Genomic DNA, 20,668 nt, shown 5'->3' on the forward strand with positions numbered 1-20,668 from the left:
TTTGATGGTTCATGACAATTTATTGTGGCATGAGCCGAGACAGCTTACACTACATTTCTTGTGTGTGGCGTATTTCTGGCGGCTTCATCTCATTATTATTATTATTATTATTATTATTATTATTATTATTATTATTATTATTATTATTATTATTATATTTACTAGGAATTATCGCAAGAAATCTTATCAGTGGTCGCTTACACGAAACAACAAATGGTACCGCTTGGAATCTGAGTAATAAAAAGTCTGTTCAGATATGTAGCATGCTCAGCGTCTTTCGATAACCATTGCAAACCATGTTTCGATTTCGCAACAGTTATTCGCCATAGATTTCTCGTTGGTAGTACTCGTTGGTTTCCATTGGAATTTAAGCGGCAATACACCTCCAGAATTCTGATGCTATCTGTACTATTCCAGTGGATGTCTGTTTGGTGTTTTCTCTTTCTGTCTTTCTCATCGTTTTTTTTTCGATCCTCCTTCACTATTCACAACGATTTCCTATGACAGTAATCGATGTAACGAAAAAGTGTAAGGAAAAATTCAAGATGGCGCCCGACTCTCTCTTTAACACGGTAAGATATCCTCAACATGGCACAAGAAGCAACAGCCACACGATTCCCCAGCCAACTTAATCGTCACTCCCCCACGTCTTTCCCCTCACCCGCTTTTATCGTCGTTCTAGGCCGGCTAAATTTGCATATTGCGAGAATTCGTGTGACTTTGCGAGACATCATACTTTACAAAAGACGGCGGCCGCCATCTTGGTCTTTCTTTTCTATTTTTGGTCGGTAACGCTGAGCTGGTCTCGAGGTAAGTCTTTTTCCCTCATCCGTCTCTCCCACGTACCCACACAACACGTAAACACGCGGGCGCTTATCTCCTGGATGCACGTTACAGGTGCCACGAAGTGTTTTTATCCTACCATGACAGTTTCAATTCCCTTAGTTTCGTGTAATATTCTTTCTATGATACTAGTTGCGTTTATGTAAGGTCATTATGATTTTCAAGTTAGCCGCGATTAGTCAGTGTCACCCAGTTGGCTTCCACACTGAAATTTTTTTTTTTTTTTGTTTTTTGTTTTTTTTTTGTTTTTTTTTTTTACTATTTCAGCTGCTCCAATTAGTTTCATACTTCCTATGGTGCTAACTCCCCCTTTTGATTCCAGTTTCTCTTTTTTCCTATCTTTTAGGAATGTTTCTAATACTCTTAACTTTATTACCATTAAAGTAGTTGTTGTAAATGATCAATATTAATTGATTTTAAACTAACAATAAAACTAAAATCCATAGATCAAACCCTACAAAGGTATATTTACGTTAGCTAAATCCCATGCAAGTATTACAAGAGTGTTTAAGGAAATCTGAAAAACAAAAACTTTATAACTAAATATTTAGAAATTTCAAAAGAATCAGAATCGGTAATTATATCGGAATCGGAAATTTAGAAGAGAATCGGTACTTGTATCAGACGCTGGTAAAATATTGGAATCGTCCCATCATCACTAACAATACTAACACTTAATAATAAATAACTCGTACTAGCACTTAATAATAAATAACTCATACTAAAATAAATAAGTAAAAATAATAATAATAATAATAATAATAATAATAATAATAATAATAATAATAATAATAATAATAATAATAACTGGGACCTTGGGGAGGCTTAGTGCCACTCAAATTCCAGTATAGACCAATGGCCGCTTCCAGCGAGAAATCGGTGGTGAGAGGCTGTTGTGATAACGCAAATTTATTTGCAAATTCTATCGAAGGAGGTGGAGAGTGCTGGACGTCTGGGGAGACTTGTTGTCACTCAGCTTCTAGGGAACACCACAGGTTTTTCGATCAGATCTTTGATGATTTGTGTGAAAGCTCCATGTGAGCCAATAATAATACGTAATAATAATGACACACTAACGCATGATAACACATTGCTACATAACCCTATTCAGTCACGAATCATACGATGAACTTTCTGTAATCGATGTTTATTTGCAATTACTCGCAATGATTTCGATCACTTTAAATAGTTCATGTACAGTGAGAATACCTAACTTCTAAAACTTGTTTTTATTTTCCATTATTATTCTAATGGGCCTTTTTTTCTTGTGTCATTTTTGGTGATCCTGATTTTTTTAAGGAGTGAAAACCCTCATAAAATCTTTAAACATCAGCGCATTTCGACAAAACACAAGTCGTCTGTGTTATTGTTTTCTTCTCACTGAATTTCCACGTGCACCTACTGCATATCATTATTACGGGTGTCACTATGTTGATGCTTGGGTGTTTCAGAAGTCGTTATTGTGCGAATGTATAGAATGGCATGACTCATTTAAACACCGATGCCTTATGAATTCAACCAGAAAACACGTTTTCTTGATAACAATCAAACAGTGTTCATTCAGCACGTCTTGTGATAAAATTAGCATTAGATTCTCCATTTGTTGTGGTACCAGCCGAGACAGGTAACGTTACATTTCTCTAGGGAGATAGTGTTCTAGTTTATGAAATTTCTACAAGTTTCAGTTCATTACTATTATTATTATCAATATATTGGCCCCAAGGTTGGAAAACTCATTTCTATTTTTTTTTTTTTTACCATTTACTTCTCACGTCTCTTTCGTGGTAAAATCTTTATCTTTGATTGTTTAATAATTTTATTGATGTAGAGACTTATAAAATATCTAATTATTTCGGTATTTATCGTGTCCATCAGTAGTTCGAATTATTACCTTAATACAATATTGTAGTGAATTATTGGTTGTGCTAACGATTGTAGTTATTTAGTGGTATATTATCATATAACATAATATCGTATGTCGTAAAACAAAAAAAACGAGAAAAGTATTTTCGTGATATTGAAAATATATATATATATATATATATATATATATATATTATCATGTATAAAGTTGTATATTCCATTTATTAATGTACAGATCGGCGTAAGATTTAATGATCCCGCCATCTGGGATTTGTAAGAATGTATAAATAAAAAAACAAGAAACCTTCGTACAAAACATGATTCTTTTTTTTTATTTTTTATTGAAATTATTATAAAAGTAAAGGGAAAACTTTAAACTAATTATGCAGTCACTAAAGTGTAGTGTATTTAAGAAACAAATCATGAGTAATGCATACTAATGGAAAGACCATAAAATTTACTTACAGATTTCATGATAATAAGAATAAAGTTTATATTTATGTAGGAGTTTTTTGAAATTACGGAAATATAATTGAATGTCGGATTAACATTTTCATAATTTACAGAGAAAACTGGAAAATAAAAAGAAAATATCGTGATAATCGACTTCATGTTTATTTCTCTGTGTCACATTGCGTATCTATTTCTGCTGACTAATACTTAACTGCTTGTAGCATTAAAAACAATTATATTTATTTATTGTACTATGATAGGCGAGTAATTTTAAATGGTATATAGTTTAATTAGACACGCGTAATTGTTTATCCGAAAGTTGGAAAAGATAGCGTGATGCTGAAAATCGTTTTTATTAATGTTGTAAGCTTATATAAATGTTTGAGTAATGACCGTAAACTGTCTCCATTTAACAATCCTCCTAGCAGGAATATGTATTTTTTTTTAAGAAATTAAATCGAAAAGGCTGAGTTAGCAGTTACTGATGTTTTGTACATACAAATGGATATCCATCGCTATGTTGACAAATTGTTGTTCTTGCTGCAATGGCATTCACCCATATATATATATATATATATATATATATATATATATATATATATATATATATATATGTATATATGAGCTTAAAAAATAAAATAAAACGAAAAAATTTAAATATTTGCCTACAATAACATTTGAACAGGAATAAATTCCAGTTCAGCGAAACAAAGTAAAACTGACATTAGAGTTATGGAATGAGAGAAATTGTTTTGAGAAAACCTTAAGAAAAATGTTTACACAATAGAGTTTTCAATTTTTGTTGAAGGTGTTGAAGAGATAGTTGGACATATTTCGTAGGGAATTTTGATGAATGTCATACCGGCCGACTTTTACAGAGGACACATTTCTTTCTTTCTCGTGCAAATAATTAACATCTAATATATAAAATTGAGTCAGTCGAACTCTTGTTATTATACTTGAATAGTAATGCGTCTCAAAAATCGATATTAGATTCTGTCTTACTAATTTTTTTATTGAATATTGTTGTACTATTTTCTTTGCAATTAAAAGACATAGTAACCGACATTTCTACAGGACAAATATCTTGTTTTTTCAAGCAAAGTATTAATATCTAATATATAAAATTAGGTGGGCCGAACATTTGAAATTATACCTAAATAGTCTTAAAAATCGATATTTGATTCTTTTTTACTAATGTTTATTTAATATTTTTGTACTGTTTTTTTTTTTTGCAAGTAAAAGGTATAGCGGCAAGCATTTATAAAGACAAACTGTGCAAATAAGTAACATTTAATATATAAATTTAAGTCAACCGAGCATTTGAAATTCTACCTGAATAGTAATGCGCTTCAAAAATGTATATTTGATTCTATCAAGCTAAATTTTTATTCAATATGTTCTTACTATGTTCGTTGCAATTAAAAGTTTCTTTTGCTTGAATTTATTTACAAAAAGAATATAGTTCTCGTCCTGAATACAGATAAAATAAAGATTTTTTTTAGTTATGGCCCCAAAAAGCAAACATCAAATGTCATTTATAAAAATATGTTTTCATTGTTGTTATATATATTCCAGATATCAGATATCAGATTATATACTAGATATATTTTTACTAGATAATAGTTTATTTCTTTCAATAATTAGACTAACACGACAGCACGAACATGTTTTAGTAACTTTTTTAATTGATGTTTTACTATAATGGTTCAAGCGGAAAACCTATCATTCGTAAACGGTATTTTTTTTCTAATTTTAACTAGACATCACACAAGGGGAATAACTCATATTTCGATTTTATAATATTTTATAATATATTATAATATTTTATAATATTTTATAATATATATTTTACTTGTATCTCTATATCACTAATATCAATAAGATATTAGTGCGGTCATTCCGTATATTTGCTCCAATTTTTAGTAAAAACATTTTAACGTGAATATTACTAATTAATATATTTTTGATTCATCCTTACTTTGGCTAGATTTCATAACTCGTTTTGAGTTAAGCTTGTTTTTGACTTTGAAGTTAAACGTTTTAAGATAAATTGTGAGTACCTTTCCGCTAATAAGTTACTATATGTTACAGTAATTTTATACTGGACGCTTTAAAGACTACCGAGCAAAAAAGAACAGAGTGAAAAAACAAATTAATATTCTGGCTAAGTTTTACACAGTTTGGGATAGTTTTGTAAAATCTCACAAAGTATTCGTCTCTCCCCTCTCAGTTAATAAAGGTACGTTCTGAATCATGATTAAAGAAACGGAAATGAAAACGAATATTTCAATATAGGATATTTTTTATCTTTGCTTTTCTTTATAAATTACTTCCAAAGTACAAGAAACATTCCAAATTGATGTTTCCTAATTTTATTCTGTAATAATGAATCAGAGTGGGTTGCAAATTGCATTGTTAAAATGATTGAACTTATGCATTCATATCCTAAAAGTTACATCTCTTTGTTGCAGATATTGACGATATAAGACTCTAAGAAAGCAATACCTGTCATAAGAAGTAGAGATGCGTCATTGAATTCCTGGCAAAAGTGCACTGAGTATGATGGTGACTATGTAGAAAATAAATTTGGGAGCACAAAATGTCTCTCGTTTTCATGGCATCATTTCCGTCTGGGTAGCTCTTCAACTTTTTGAGTAAAAAAAATATAGGCTTTACTGTTGGAGCGACCCTCGTATGCCAAACACACCTCGGACACCCATGCATAGCCATCGTTCATCGCTTGAAAAAGTGCATTGATAATAGTTGTGGCTATGTAGGAAAATAAATTATGAAGCACAAAACGCCGCTCGTTTTAATGGCATCACTCCCGTCTTCATAACTTTTCAACTTTTGAGTTAGAAAATTAGGAGACATTACTTTTAGGATGGCCATCGTAGATTATTATTTGCAACATTGCGGACATCAATCACGTGCTCGATTTATTTGTGTCCCCACGAGGTCAAAGTTAGATATACATTTGGTTTTTAATGTGGGTACAATTTAGCTCTTTAAAATAGACCTTCTGACTAGGAAGAAAATTAAAAATTTCCTAAATCTGTAATAATAATCTTCCTCGTTCACAAAGGGCAGAACAGATACTATAACTTAATTCTACTTTGAAGATCCAAAAACTGTTTAAATAGCATTTGTTCGTCTCTTGACCAAAAGAAATGTTAAATAGACCCGAAGGTAAAAAATACTTGGTCAATTGTATTTACTTTATTTACTTTGTAAATTTCTCCATGTGAATCGAGTTTGGGTCACCACGTTCCGGATTTTTTTTTTTCGATTAGGAAGAACACATGGCTGAAATAATCGATATCATATTCTCGATCAACTCTGTTCATCTTGACATTTGTAAGTGCACATGCGGTCGAGTCAAGATACTTTATCCGTGATCAAACACATCAAGCCAAGGGGTTGAGATTTAACAGTACTTTATTTCGTCGAGTCCGGAACACCGAACGTGAAATTAAGGTACTCTTGCATAATTTGACCCGAATTCTCGTGAATTCCCGTCAAGCATGGATCGGGCGAGACCGGCAATCATCGGTTTCAGCCAAGCGTCGTAACAGACACAGACTAATGTAAATTAAAAAAAAAACGAAAAAAATACAAATGCAAATAATCAAAAATAACAAAAAAAATACCTTGAAAAATGAAAATATGTTTATTTTATTTTAGTATTTAATTTATTTATTTATTTATTTATTTGCAAAATATTTATCAACAGGAAGATTTTTTGATTTTTTTCCAAGAAAATATTTTTTTAACCGTATAATTGTTAGGTGGAAGTACAAGTTTTTTTGTTTTGTTTGTTTTATTTTTTGTAATCGTATTTTTTTTCTTGCTTTTTTTATTTTCAAGACTTGTTGTTAAGTTAAGTTCTTTTGGTGGTACTGTCCATTTGTGCATCTCCAGGAGAAACCATCCTTTACACACGATCTTTTTTTAAGCAAACATTTGTGTTTATGATTGTTGCACCTCATTTTTGGGGGATAGCAATTTCTTCTGACAATATGAGATTGTCTGCATCGATATTTTCATTTCTTTTTCTAACATGTATAAATTTATTTTCTTGCCTGTCATTTTTCTGTTTGGCGAGTTTGAAAATATATTTGTCAGCTTTTCTTTTTTTTGTTTTTGGTTTAGTCGCTTTCTTCCAATTCGAATGTCGTCTGCTTCCATTTAGATAGCATTTTTTCATTGGTTAATCAAACTCCCAAAAATTCAATTTAAAAAAATAATAATAAATAACTAATCAGAAAATAAAAAGTCAACCCCCCTTAACATCACCTTAAAAAATACTAAAAGAATTATTTTTAATTTAAATAAATAAAATAAAAAGTCGAGTTAGCGTTTCAACATTTGAACAACGCTCGTCTGACACCGATAATTACCGGTCTCGCCCGATCCATGCTTGACGGGAATTCACGAGAATTCGGGTCAAATCATGCAAGAGTACCGAAATTAATTATTGCCTCTGAGTAGTTATCTACACACCCAACTAACGTCGGTTGGAAAGGAGAGATAGATAGAGAGAACGGGCTTGATTTTCACGTCTATACTCGTCGTAGTCTAGCATGTGAATGATGACGTCTTCCATAACGTTTTTGTTGCTTAAGTTTAATTCTCGGAACTTCACGCGTTAATACATCCTTACTCTCTAATACAATTTACTAATTATAAGAATTAAGGATGCAATCAATCGACCAGCCAGTGATGATAACTTTTCTTTTACGTCATGAATAGTTTTGTATATAAGTGAAATTAACCATCACTTGTTGGTCGATTGGTTGCATCATTATTTCTTATACCTTTACAGTGGACATTCTTTTTTTTCTAATGTGGAAAAGAATTTTTTACGCGGCAAATTGTCTGCTTACACTTCCTTTCATCAACTGATTACACAGACTGTCAGTTTTAAAGTAGCTTTTCAAACACACTTGATATTATTAAACAATGTAGACCGTTTCATATCTCTCGACCTCATTTTATAATCTAACAAAATGTTGACACAAAATCGTTTTTGATATAGAAAATAACGCCTTGCGATTATCATAACAAAACATAATTTAAATACTCTCGATTATTCCCAAGGTTAAAAAATATTTTCGTTGGTCTATTCAACGATATTTTGATGCTTATATAGAACTAGCCTGGGTGCCTGGCGTTGCCCGGGTGTTTGGAGGTGTGTGTTAAGCAAAAAAAAAAAAAAAGAAAGAAAGAGTGGTAGTAGGCAGACAGGCTCGAACCCGTGACGTGATGACGGAAAATAAAGTGAAAGAAAATCTGACGTCTTACCCCTACTCCATGACGCTAGCGGAAGTTCAGAACGTTAAAATTAGGCAAAGTCAAATTAATCGATACGATGACTTGCGAAAATGGCTCGCAAAAAATTGACTCCTCTTTGTAGAAAAGTGCGCAGTTTAGGGTGAAGAGATTAATGTTTTGGGCCAATTTTTCGATATTTGTCGTAAGGTTTGGTGTGAAAAGGTTCGAAAGTGAACGGCGTCATCATGCTGAAGAACTGAGAACACAAGAATAGTGCGACACGGAGATCAGCCATGCGCACAATTGCCAAACGATAATGTATGCCCGAATTTTGATATGATGTGTTGATCCCGGATTTGACTTTCTATGCGAACCCACGATTTACGTCCCTATAACCCCGTATACTCGTTCGAGTGATGATTATGATGCTGAGATATGTAAACAAAGACATAGTACGGAATAATCAGTTAAGCAATCTTAAGTCTTTTGGAAAAATAGATGCCGTATGTAAGAGGGCGGTGGCACCCTTGCAAAACACTACAAAATATAACCTCGTTAAAATCATCTCGCCTGAACGGTATGTAAATTTAATATTTAATAATATTGCTTCGTCCTTCTGAGGATGCCTACTCAAACAGCCCAGGATGCGTGCTGCGCAAGGAAGCAAAAACACGATCTCATACTTCGGCGATATTAAAAAGCGAATGAAAGAGAAAGGACTGACTAGTCTACGTTCTGTAAGTAATATGATGCCGTCTATAGTAACAATATTAAGTTGGATTATCCACCAGACTAGATGAATTCTTGTTTTGGAATCAAGTAAGACTAAGAGACCGAAGAAAAAGTATATTTACTATAACGTACTTAACTCGTTAATAAGTGAGAGAAAAAATAATATTTCTTTTTCTTTTCGAGACGTAAAGGAAATTGTAATGGAATATTCGAATATCTGTATATTTCATACAGAGATCAAATGTCAGCCTCGAGAAGGAGACACTTAATTTTTGAGAACTTCAACTGAAGAAAAACGAAACAAAATAGAGAATTTGAATATCTAGTGGACACCATTCGCGATTGTTTAAGATCTCTCTGTACATGAGTTTGTCAGGACAATCTGGCATGAGAATAATTCCTCCTACAAGTAAAACAGGGTCAAATATTAAAAAAAAAACATAGTATTTGAAGCCCAAATAAGATCCTCTCGGTATTGCCAGTTGCTTATTCAAGAAATGATGTACCGTCTCCAAGTGAAATTATGTTAAACAACACTAAACTGGATACTCCACCAGATTAGATGAATTTTTGTCCTGGAATCAGGTAAGACCAAGACACTACAAGAAAGATATACTACGCGGGTGATTCCAAAAGTAAAGCCTCGTATATTTTAACTTGAAAAATTGAACAGCTATGAAGACGAGGTTGGTACCATTAAAACAACCGATTTTTGTACCCCAGAACTTATTTTTCTACATAGTCATCATCATTCTCAATATATTTTTCCAAAGAATTCAATGATGCATCTTTGCGTCTGATGAACATTGCTCTCTTAGAGTCTCACATCGTCAATATCTGCAACTTTTAGGCCATGAAAAGTTGAAAATAGCAGAGGGAAGTTGAGGAATGACGTACATAAATCCAAATAGTCAAATGGCATCTCCTATCGCAGACGTTCCGATTGTAATATCTTTTATTATTCTACCCCCTTTAAGTGCAGCTGTTTGTATTTCTCTTGCACTTGGTTCATCGTATATATTCTTCATGAAGATTTTGATTTTTTTTAGTGAGTCCGAGTTGATCCTATAATTACTGAAGTAATGGGGATCTTCCTAAGAGTTTAGTTTCTTTTCATACCATACACATCTTAGTATTTCGTTATCTTCTTCCTCTAAGCTCTGTTTAACGAAACATCATTGAGGACACTGACTTCTACTATGGTTGATCCTTTCTCTTTCTCACAACGCTGATGGTTTAATAGTTCCGTTTATTGGGTACGTAGCTGTAGAAATTGCATAATACAAAGTAGATGCTGTATAACTTATTTCCAACTGTTCTTTCTGGCATATGTTCCCACGACTTGCTGCTATATTCGATATTCAACTTTTTTACAGATGGTCCAGTGGAGATATTTACACACTCTATTGCATCGCATTGTATAAAAATCATAATAAATAACGAATAATAGGAAGTTCACTGTTAATTAATAAGCGCTGTTGATATTTGAATATAGATTCAAAATTTAATGTTTTACAAGATAAAAAAGAGGTTTTTAAACTGTTAAAGATTTTGTTTGTAATCAAATAAGAAATACTTGCTGGGTTATACTTGGATTTGAGAAAAGTTTTAAAGTATTGATGCAGAAGAAACTAAAATGGCGTTTTAGCGTATCCCAATAGGCTTATCAGATGCTGAAATTTACACTCATAAATTCAATCTGTGTGATGTAATTTCATATCCACTTGTGAAAAACATTCCACTTTAATAATGAAAAAAATTCCAATTACATGTTTGTCATTTTTTTTGTGTGTGTCTTTTTTGTGTAATTTAGTAGTTTTTCCTATTGTTTCTTTTTCTTTGTTATTTTTGTTGGTTCATTTAGTTGTGTTTTTTTAAATTAGTTATGTTTGACCAACTAGGCTCAAGCTACAAAAATATCGGTCGATTTAACTTTAAACAGGGGAGAAATATAATCCTAAAATCCAACGGATAACCAGAATACACATAACAAAAGAAAACGCCCTTGGATTAAACAGAAACATATATGTGTGTAATGTTGGTGTACTTTGTGTATGAAATGGTCGTATTTGGTCAAATTCGCGATTGCTAGTTTTTGCCTACAGACAAACTAAACGCCTCGGGGTTCTAAAACAAGAGAGATGATAATTCAAATAAAGTATCACGGTTATAATTGAATTAGAATTTTTAGCTTATTTCGAATGAGTGCTTTATGCCAAAATCATAGTGTAATATCAGCAAATATGTGCTTATTTTTGCATTAAATACTAACCTCTATGGATCCTTATAAAACCTTAACTGCGCATCGAACTTAACTCGAAGCATCACAACATAAAGGTTCATACAAAAGTTCAGCCAGAACGACCCGGTAGTTTCCGAGAAGAATTCTAAAGTAAATGTGGTATTGTAGTGAGTAATCTCTATTAATCCCTAACTATGCATCAAACGGATACCATCATACTTTAATTCGCTGTACTTTGGCAGAACGAAAATCTATACAAAAATTCATCCAGATCGACCGAGTAGTTTCTCAGAATCTACTAGTGTAAATTTGAAATTGTGGTAACAAATCCCTATCAATTTCTATTCATCACTAACTGTACAGCGAACGGATGATATTTTAAAGTAGCATACATAATTTCAGACGGATTAATCTAGTAATTTCCGAGAAAAAGTGAGACGGGCAGGCAGACAGACAGAAAAACAGACTAAAAGAAATATAATAATTTGGATTACAAAAAAAAATCTCATTAAAACTGCATTGTTGACGGTTTTTAAAATAATTTCAAATATAAAAAAATAATTCTTCTTAAAATAAATTTGTAGTCTTAACTGTACGGCGAGCCGACGCAACGTTCAAATGTTTAAAGATTGAAACAAGACAAGAAGCGTTCGTCAGGATCTCGTTCCCAACAACAAAACTAGAAAGATAACAACAAAAAGTGAAACAATTCCTTGTATATATCTGCAGAAGAATTTTTCCCCCTCCCCCCCGAAAATGTGAAATTTTTATTTATTATATTCTTAACGACTTTTATTCATTAAAATAATTTCAAATATAGATAATAATTTTCCAAGAACACAGATCGATATTTGTCATAAATAATTGATAAAACTGAATCACGTGTGTTGCTTTTATTTTTTAAAAGCCGTAAACCACACAGAAAACGAGAAACACACTGGATTTGTTACATGTCATCATGAGCCGCATCTTCCGCTTGATGCGGATTGCGAACCCACGTGACTTATTTTTCACCATTCTTTCCGATTCAGGGCAAGTTGAGAGATGTTCAATCAAAAACATTTTCCCTAGACTTTCTCCTTCGCTTTCATCTGCCTCTTCTGCCTTCTAACATACCCTCAAAGCATAACTTTGACAGGCCAATGGTTGATCGTGTGACATGGGCAAAAATTTTAAGGATTTTACCTTTTGATTTTATCAAATAGAGGAGGTAGGGAAGTAGTTTGGCGGGGGGGATATTTTGTTTGTTTGTTTGTTTTGGGGAGGGGTTCGATCAGGCGATGTCCCGTAATGAAACGCATCACGTCATTTTTAACTACCTTAATGCGATTGGCTAGTTGTTTAGTCCTTGTGATATAATCAAGGCCATATAAAACTATTGGGAGGACATAAATTAAATAAACTTGCACTTAAATACTTTTTTTTATTTTAGAATGCTGCTACGTGTATAAGATACATAATGCGCAGAAAGTTATTTCTGACAACATATTACATGCAACGCTCCCTTTTATGTTGACATTTGTGTTTGCGTAAATAATGCCACTATTGAACAAACGATTATTTTTTTATAGAAATGGCACCGGACAAAGCATGAAGCTACTTGATACAATGAGCTAAAACAAAAAGTTTTTGGATCTTCAAAGTAAAGACCAGCCAACAATAAGTGTTAATTGGATACATCCCAATCAAGAAAACAGCAATTATTTCCCCTTTGACAGAAAAAGCGCTCAGAAAATGTTAAGATTACAGAATAAAATGGGAGAAGCGAGTTATAAGTCTGCCAAAAGTAAATAGATGGTCCACTTTGTATCCAACTGAACTAGAAACATACAAAGTTTACAAAAAAAAAACAAAGAAAACAATAAAACCCGTATGGGATTAGCATCGGTATTCACGAAAAGGGTTTGTCGTTAGTTAACACACCTGAGATAGTTCGGCCAGCGATTCTTTATGGTCGTTCATAGTTCAAATCGATAAAAATGACTTAACTCCCTTTGTGTATAATATCTGCTTCATTTACATTACTCTTATGTCCTATGAATTCGTATCACATATTAAAATATGAAAAACTTAACATAAAATAATGGCCTAACATTCACAGGCAACATAAATTAAAAACAAATACATTAAGGACATTTCCAAAGCAAAGAAAGTGGCCTCCCTCTACCGTGCTAGAAAATTACTCACACCCAGACAGCATCCTATATCTTTACAAAGCCACAATTCGCCAATGCAGGTTGTCACATTTGGGTTGAAGCATCTACTACTATTCTCTCACATTTAGCCAAAGTTCGAAAAGAGTCTCAAATCTGATATGTCCCACACTATTGTCCAAGCTCCAACCCCCTGTCCCACCGCCTTAATGTCGCATCCCTGTGACAATTTTACAGGTACTTTTATGAAATGTGCTCTGATGAACTCGTAGCACTTGTGCCCCCCTCGATGTAAGTAACCCGACAAACACCAAAATTCCCTGTTTCCTGCTCTCTTGGCTGTACAAAACCATAAAAGCTTAAATAAAGTGTGAAAAGGCATCTCGCTGCTCATCTCCTTTTAGTCTCCTGTTAGACAGGATTCCAAATAATCGTCCCTTACGTTCCACATGGCAATATATTTTGTTTGGCGTGAAAGGGAGTTAAAAAGAACATCGTTGGTTACATACGTTACATTCAAGACAGAAAGGTCAATTAAGCAGAGTATTGCTATCCTGCGAAATGATTCTAAAATGATATTATTTATATATTTTATTGAATGTACGAAAACACACTTAAAGGATAATAAGACGTGTCATGTGCAAATTTTGTTGAAGAATATTGCACCATTCATTCCATAATTCCAATATTTATCCGTGAAGGCTTATCTTTATTCCCCAATACAAGTCAGAGAAACCAGACAAACTGAGAAACAGACAAAGCAGTTGAAAAAGAAACGATAACAGATGAAAAAAGGTGGTTCAAGTGTACAGCACATCGAGTACATTGAGATATGGAAGACTTTAAAACGCAGAAGGGTAAAAGAAATCGCAGACTTCAATAAACAACAAATACTACAATCCTTTGAAGTAAACAGATGCATAAAGTCCATCAAAAGAAGGCATCGCCTCGGCAGAAACAACATCACAAAAATCTCAAAGAAGAAGATGTCACTCTCATCCATGACCTAGATAGAATTGTTTCAAGGTACGAGGAGTTCTATGCTAATTAGAACATACTCCAGCTCTTCACGCACTAAACACATCTGAGTAAGATCCTCCACCGGAAGTGAGAGCAGCTATTAAGCGACTGAAGTCCAACAAGGCTGCAGGGAAGGATGGCTGTAGGGGCTTGGACGACATTCACCGATGCCTGGTATCACAGTCATAATGTGAGCATAAGTAAATGTTTCCTAACCCCTAACAAAAAAAAATAAAAATAAAAAGGTTGTCAGAAACAGCATTAAGGTGAAGGCGATTTCAAAAGTTCAATAAATGACTTTTATTTAATAACGGAAAGAAAGGCGAATGACGTTATTGTGTTAACGTATTTTTATGTGTGCGTGCGCTGATTTAGCACGAGAGTCATGAAAGGTATAAAGCTAAAATATTCAAGAAAAATGTTTGGCAATAAAGTTAATGTTTGTAACTACTTGAATCGCTAGGACTCTCTATATATATATATTTGTATTTAGTCTGATAGGTTTTGAATTAAATGCGTAAAGCAAAATTAAGAGAGAGAGAGCGAAATCTTTCTCTGACTGAAGCAAAATGAAATAAGAAGGGTAAATGTTAATTCTTGCTGATTTTGTACTTCCATTTGGAGAATTGAGATGTATGACGCGCGCAAAATGATGTTGGTTAGTTAACGTCGGAAAACCCCGACGGAGTTAGGGGTTACAGCATGCTGGTTCGACTTCGACTCTGGGCTCAACTGACTGCTTTTGGCGCGTTCGTCCTTTTTATTGTGGACAGACCGGCTCCCAGTGAAGGCTGTTGAAAAAATCTTTTGGAATTTGCTTTCCTCGCTATCCGATTGGATGAAAGACACAATATCCCTCTGACGTAAAGTGCCTTCAACTACGTGGGCGAAACAAGACAAGTTTTAGTTTTGTGTTCGTGGAAATTACGTCTATGTGGACAACATATATACGCGGAAGCGGAATGTTGCTTGTACAAACACTTTTAATGTGTCGAGTCGCTACATGGTGTTATTGTAGAATTACTATAGAGCGGTAGTGAACCTATTGTTGAGATGTTTATAAGACTGTCTGATAAGTGCCTCGCCAGTAGAAAGGTTCCAGATAAATGGAAGAATGCATCAGTGGTCATCATTCATTAGAAAGGAGACATTGGAGATATTAAGAACTATCAACCAATCATCCTTCTGTCAGTGAAATACAAAGTATTCTCTCAGGTATTGCTAAGACGTATGCTACGGAACCTAGACAGTCATCAACCACGAGAACAAGTAGGTTTTAAAGCAGGTTACTCCACCGTCAACTATATCCAGACTGTTAGTCAACTGCAAGAGAAAGCCAATGAATACAAGATCCCATTGTGCTTTGCCTGTGTGAATTACAAAAAGGCTTTCGACTCTATAGAGTTTGATCCACTGTTCACTGCTCTTGAGAACTAAGGAGTATACTCTATATACATCACCTTGCTGAAAGACCTGTACAGCAACAAGATCAAGCTGAAGAGGGGGCAAGACAAGGTGGCAATATCTCACCAAAACTTTTCACAACCTGTCTCCAGGATGCAATAATCAATCGGATTAAGTGGGAGGGTAGAGGAGTTTAAATCAATGGCGAACACCCGTCACCTCTCATCTTTACTGATGATATATTATTGATGGCACACTTTCCTCAGGAACTAAATGACATCCTAAACGACATCCACTCTAAGAGCAAATATGCATCTTGGGAGACCAAAATGATGATGAAGTCGCCAATAATTGTTGATGGAAAGACCATTGAGGAAGTTGAACGCTACATCTACTTGGGAAAGAAAATTACGAAAGCTGGAGATTTCCTTCCTGGAATAAAGAGAAGGATAGCATTGGCATGGGTAGCTTTTAACAATGTGGACATTATCATGAGAAGCTAAAAAGCAAGTATGGCTATCAAAAGGAAGATCATCAATGAATATATATTAACTGTAATGATCTACGGTAGTGAAACATGAGCCCTAACGTCTCGCCAAAGCGAAATCTTGGAAGTGACATATATATATATATATATATATATATATATATATATATATATATATATATATATATATATATATAATTAAATACCTACAGACACTAGTGTTTCATCCTTTCGGGAATCTTCAGTACAGGGTGTCACGATTAATACTAGTCGAACGATTCGAACCCCGCATCACGAGACATCTCTTGCTCGATTAGCGAAGACCTAATCCATTCGGCTACCATTAACCGCTTGAAATAACGTCGAATTTTAAACATTTTAATTTAAATGTTTTTTACGTCAGCCAGAGAGTGATCTAATCGTTATACGATTATAATTATATTTTAAAAACCATATATATATATACGATTATAATTATATTTTAAAAACCATATATATATATATATATATATATAGTTTTTAAAATATAATTATCCACTGACAGGTGATATGTCATCTACGATTCATTAGAGTGGCTGATTCAGCAGATGAGTCGTAGACGACGAAATATGTGTCAGTGGATAATTATATATATATATATATATATATATATATATATATATATATATAAAGTGAACGTGTCTGTCTGTCTGTCTGTGTACATTTGCCTACGCAATAACTCTGTCAATTTTTAGTCTATAGACTCGAAATTTGAAATATCGGGTACTGAGATTTGGGAAAATCGATGTGACGGGTGTCAGCCAGAAATTTGGCTGTTAAGGGGTCAAATTTCAACGATTTGACCTTTAAGAACTCTACCAAACTCCTCCGACAATTTTGGGTCTAGACACTTGAAATTTTAGATATAGGTTCCTTGAACCTGGATCTAATTTAATAAAGTGATTTGAGCCCGAAACTATAAATTTTAAGGGGTTATAATAGGGGTCAAATTAAAAAAAAATTTACTCTTTTTTTTTTTTTGCTCAGCATACACCTCCAAATACCCGGGCAACGCCAGGCTGAAATGCTAGTATATATATATATATATATATATATATATATATATATATATATATATATATATATATATATATATATGCCGCTCCCCATAGGGCATATGGTTGGTTGCATCTATATTGACTAAATGAAAGAATAAGTTCAAAATCATGATTTTTGTTTAATTTTCTTGTTTTTTCGGCAAATGTATACACTTTCTTCTTAACTTTTGATACGCCCGGCGATTAGTTCTTTTTATCATTGGGATGCAATCAACCAGTACACATAAACACCACACACACACACACACACACACACACACACACACACACACGTGTGTGGGTGTGTGGGTGTGTGTGTGTGTGTGCGTGATGATTTCAGAAGGATGAAACTCTAGTGTCTATAGGCATCAAAAATAAAAATGATTATATATATATATATATATATATATATATATATATATATATATATATATATATATATAATTTTCTGGTTGACTGCACCCCAATGGCCACTCTGAAATGATCGTACGGCGAATAATCTTGGAAAACTATTTAACTGTGTAACTCTATTCATTGCACACACATATGTGTGTGTAATATTATATATATATATATATATATATATATATATATATATAGTGTGTGTGTGTGTGTGTGTGTGTGTGTGTGTGTGTGTGTGTGTGTGTATAATATTAAATATTAAGATTAGGAATAAAAGTCATATATAACTTTATTATATCATTAGAACAATAGGGAAAAGTAAAAAAAGAGCAAAATTAGGGGAAAAATTATTTAGGCCATGACATTTGAAGTTAAATGTTTCTCATTAGAAGAGTAGAATGAGCAGAATTATACAAAATTCAAATATAGAAAACACTGGGTTAATAACATTTATATATGAAATGCGAATGAAGGCATAGGATAATATGGTACATAGTAATTAAATGTAGGTAACACTTACAAAGTTATAACGGAAAAGTTATATATATGTAGGTAATAGTAGATATATATAGAGAGAGGGAGGCTACTATGAAATAGTGAGAGGCCATTAGAAAAGAGCCAGTAGTAAAAGAAGAATGAAAAATAGAGAAGATAGATGAGAATGGTGTAGAAAAAAAGATGGAAACAGTAATTAAGTATACGGAAATATATAAATATATTAAAATTAAAATAAAACGATTTGAACGTGAAGAAAATGGAATTAGAAAATGTTCTAAAATATGTTCAAAATATGTTCAAGAATAAAATATTATAATATAATCTTCTGTAATATAAATACCACATATCTGTTTGTATGTATGTATGTATGTATGTATGTATGTATCTTTGTATGTATGTATGTATGTATGTTCGTTTGTTTGTCTGCCTAAAACTTTCGACAAATGCGACGGATTTTCATGAGATCGGTATCGTTTTAAAGCTCGACGCTTCGGATGACAAATATCGAAAAAATGTCTAAATCGTTAATGCCTTCACCCTCAACTGAGCACTTTTCTACGAGGTGAGGTCGCTTTTTTCGCCGGTATTTTCGAAAGTAATCCCCTCTTTTCGATTGACTAGCCTTAATTTAAACATTCGTCCCTTCCGGTTTGGCGATGGACGCAACAGCAAAGACTTCTCTTTTTTTCACGTTCTTTTCCTCCTTCAGAGTACGAGTTCGAGCCTGCTTGCCTACTACCACCTTTTTTTTTTTTTGCTCAACCCACACCTCCAAACACCCGGGCAACGCCGGGCACCCAGGCTAGTCTAATATAAAAATAAAATAAAATGATACAATTCCAGTGAAGTTCTTAATTATGAGTTCCGGAAAGTTAAGAATATGGCAACTGTTTACAAATCCAACAATATAAAAATGTGTGAAGCATTAAGTTTTAGTACAATCCTCGTAAATTCTGGAAGTATTTTAAAGTATAGTAGAACAAATAAATCAGTTAATATGAGAAGTGTTTTGTGTGTGTACGTTTCTTTTTTTTTTTTTTTTTTTTTTTTTGTTAGTCTGTGTGTGACACATCGTACGTAAGTTCATGGCAGTGTTTTTTTTTTTTTCTTCTCTTCTCCCAAATAGTAGCTATAGAAATTGCGTCGAAGTGTGTTGGATCAACTTTTGATAGTTGACTGCTTTCTCGAATCTTTTTTTTATAGTAAGCTAGCAGCCTGCACGGTGTTGCCCGGTTGCAAAATAGACTTAAATATGATATTTTTATTCATGCAAATTTCGTATCTATTACTACAGACAAAATTCCCTATTGATTATTATATTGTACCCAATATATATATATATATATATATATATATATATATAGTAATGATTTTAAAAGTAAAAAAAGAATGAATTGGGTACCATCAACTAGAATCGAAACTAAAGCATTCAGCGCTCTAGTCTTAGTCGTTATTTAGTGCTTCAGCTTTCGTTGTTACTGAACATTTTCATTGTAAATTCTACGGAATTATGAACAATGTAGAAACTATCGATAAATAGAATTAAGCGTAATAATTAAATGAAACCAATCATTTAATAACAAACCATAAAAATGAATAAGTAATTAATGAACACTAGTTTTTCAAATTAGTTAACCATCATGAAGTCGCTGACATATCCGTGACTGAGCATATTAAAAAGTTCGTTTTAATAATTTTTTAATTAGAAAAAGTATGCTTTTGATATCAATGTGCATCAAGAAAAAAATTAACTTTATAGGCATATAAGCAGATATACCCGGCGTTGTCCTGTATTACACGTAACCTTAAATTCCATTTAAAAACTGAAGTAAAAAACGGAAAGAAACTAAGACATGTACAAGTGAGTATTATGGGTTTTTTTTCTAATCAGTTAATTTCTTATTAGAAAAAATACTCGAGCTGGGATTGAAACAAAGCAAGACACGATCTTTAAGAAGTGTTTGCAAACCTATTTATTTTTAACATGAGGAAGTTGTCATGTGAACGAGTCGCGCATACACAGTCGTGAAACAGTTGAGAAACAAGTAAAAATCAGATGACATCAAAATACAAATTTCTCCATTTTGACCCCTTAGCAGCCCTTTTCCGGATGAAAACTGATTAAAACGTTTTGCACGTGTCTGATTACCCAATATACCAAATTTCAAGTGTGTAGATAAAAAATTCGTTGAGTATATAGGTTGAGAAATGTCCTTGC

The 20,668-nt window shown here is 33.1% G+C and overlaps 1 protein-coding gene across 1 annotated transcript in view; it reads left to right on the forward strand.

Moving 5' to 3' along the window:
* Window positions 1–2,435: 2,435 nt before the first annotated feature.
* LOC145291776 (N-acetyllactosaminide beta-1,6-N-acetylglucosaminyl-transferase-like) overlaps window positions 2,436–20,668 on the forward strand; it is a 128,806-nt gene continuing 110,573 nt past the window's right edge. Inside the window, exon 1 of the mRNA XM_080137717.1 lies at window positions 2,436–2,467. The gene's annotated coding sequence lies outside the window, so the exon portion shown is untranslated. The remainder of the gene's footprint in view (window positions 2,468–20,668) is intronic.

This window comes from Euprymna scolopes, chromosome 2, assembly GCF_053919585.1.
Source record: "Euprymna scolopes isolate OS-2025 chromosome 2, ASM5391958v1, whole genome shotgun sequence".
Lineage (NCBI taxonomy): Eukaryota > Metazoa > Mollusca > Cephalopoda > Sepiida > Sepiolidae > Euprymna > Euprymna scolopes.